The following is a 2,843-nucleotide window of genomic DNA, read 5'->3' as shown; positions in this document are numbered from 1 at the left end:
ACGCGTGCAAGGATGTTTGTGCATGTGCATGCATGAGTGGGTGCTCACGCACACGTGTGTTTGCATTCAGGTGCCCCTCTCCCTGCAAAGGGACCATGGGGACTTTCTGGGTCCCCACTGCTCACGGCACAGCTGGGTCCTTTGTCCCCTCCTTCCCTTATTGGTGGCTCCAGCGAAGCCTCCTTTTCCATCTCATTGGCAGAGGATCAGAGCTCATCAATCCTCAGTTAGCTGCTGAGCGCTGTGTTTCTTTTATTTTTTTATTGTTATCTCACAGTGAAACAATTCAAAGGGAATTAAAAAAAAAATCATAATAATGCAGGCTGTTCTGGAGGCACAGGGCTCAGCCATTGGCATGGATACAGAAATTAATCCTGGGCAGCCACGTGCTGGCAGTTGCTGCTGCATGGAGCATCAGGCACGAGTGTGGCTTTAGGTGGAGGACTCAGCAGGGGTTATGGGATGGTCCAGCACTGCCAGAAGTGTCAGATGAGGGATTCAGGGGTAAACTAGGGGTTATAGAAGTGGTTCTTTCAGCTCGGTATATTTCGTGTTTTCAGGTTCAGGTATGTCTAATCAAAAGGCAGTCGACCAATTTGCCTTCCTCTGCGTGGAATTACTTAGCAGATGATTCCCTGGGTGTGTGTCCCCTTATGTTTCAGGCACAAAATCACAGCAAGCGTCACCTGGGTGCCACCGAGCTCTCACGAGCAGCCCCAGGGCTCTGGGCCAGGTGTTCCCCGGGTGCTCACAGCCAAACCCAGCCCTCATTTTGCTTTCCAGCCATGAACACAAGGGACCAACCCGCATCAGCCGATGGCTGTGACAAGAACTTGCTCGTTGGTTTTAAGCAGGAAAATGCAAAGGGGAGCTGGGAGCATCACTCCAGCTCCTGGCAGAGCTCTGTCTGTGCCACCACCTCGGCTCCATCCTCATTCCACCACTTCCAAATCCCTCCCATGTAAATTTCTGTGCGCCTCTCCTGAAAAAAAAAAAAAAAAAATTGCAATTCCAGGAGATGAAGCAGCCATTAATCACCAGGAAATGGTGCTTGTTACAGGAGAAACATTAAGAAAATAATCATAAATAGTCTGCCAGCCCTGATTTGCAAATGCATATATTTTGAACCTTATGGAAAGGCGTCTCATTTTGCTCCAGTAATTAGTTATTAACCCTTTGCCACGTAGCGTGGGCACCCAAGCCTCCTGGTGTGCAGGCTCACCCACATCACTACATCCCAGACCTGGCTGCCTCCATGCCTCCAGGGCACAGCTGTTCTCGGGGTCCCAGCAGAAAAGCAGAGATGTGGGGAAAAGAGGAAATGAGGGGCTGAGGAAATGGCATCCTACGAGCTGGGGGAAGGAAATGGGCTTTGGAACCCACATGGCTGAGCCTGACTCCCCTTGTCCCGGCGCTGCTGCCCATCTCTTCCTTAATGTGATGCTGAATTTAATAGAGTGAAAATCACCGAATCACAAGGAAGAGTGTATATCGAATTAATCACCGTGTCAAGAGGTGGAGGGGACCCGTTTTTTGGTGAGGAAATGGGAAATGAGGCTGTCGACAGCAAGGGCTGTCGAAAGCATGAAATAAAACGATGCCGGGAAAGAAAGAGCAGCGGCTGCCCAGTGCCCCTCCTGGTGGTGGGATCGGTGTCAGCTGCACGAGGGGGAGTGGAACACCGCGGCCTGAACTCGGGTTTCCAGGCCTCTGCTGTCCTCCCAGCAATGGCCAATGCCACCAAATGGCACCGGTACCCGCGTGCTCCCGTGATGGAGCGGCCATGGGATGCAGCAGGCGTGGTTTGGCTCCTGGATGCTGCCCTGCCCTGCTGAGCCCACGCTATGTCCCCCCAGCTCCTGGGGGGGGACAAGCACCAGTGGCACGAGCGCTGTCGGTGCTCTGCAGTCTTTTGGCAGCAGCTGGCGGAGCTGAACCGTCCCTCTCCCCCCCAAACCTCACCCGGAACAGCAGCAAGGCAGAAAAGTCCCCGGCAGCTGCTTCAAAGAGGCTCTTTTTCAACACCAGGGCTTTCCCTTCCTCTTCAGCCCTCCTCCGATCATGGAATTCACCCCCCCAAAATGTTGTTTTTCTTTTTTTATTATTATTAAAACGACCTTGAAACACGATGCCGGTTGACACCGGCCTTTCACTTCCCCTTTCCCACTGAGCTGCCCTTGATTTTCCTTTCTTTTTTCGTAAGAGGAAATTATTTTGATAAGAAGAATTTATTTTTAAAAGCCACTGTTAGTTCTGCAGTGCCGAGATGAGCAGCGCACGCAGCATCTTCACTTCCCTTTTTTTTTCCCCCCAATGTAATCAGCTTTAATTGGAAAAATAAATGAGATCTCTCCTTCAAGACAATTGTACCGAACATCGGATTAAATTACTATTAGGATTTTTTTTTTCTTAGCGCTGGTTCAGGCGTCATCTGTTGTGTTAAATAACCATGCAATGAACATTTTGTTGCTCTGGGAAGGCTCAGAGAAAAGAGGAAGGGCTGCTGGGGCCAAAATGCATCGGTGCAGGGACTGCCTGGGTCAAAGGGTGCTATGGCATTGTATGGCATGGCATGGTCTGTTATGGTATGATATGGCACAGTACGGTACAGTACGATATGGTATGGTATGGTATGTTCCAGGATGGTATGGCATGGCATGGCATGGCATGGCATGATGATATGGCATGGTATAGCATGGTATGGCATGGTGTGGCATGGTACGATATGGTACAGCATGGCATGGCAAGGTGTGGTATGGCATGGCATGGCATGGCATGATGGTATGGCATGGTATAGCGTGGTACGGCATGGTGTGGCATGGTACGATATGGTACGGCATGGC

This window comes from Numida meleagris, chromosome 22 (assembly GCF_002078875.1).
Source record: "Numida meleagris isolate 19003 breed g44 Domestic line chromosome 22, NumMel1.0, whole genome shotgun sequence".
NCBI lineage: Eukaryota > Metazoa > Chordata > Aves > Galliformes > Numididae > Numida > Numida meleagris.
Note: the sequence above shows the minus strand (reverse complement) of the source record.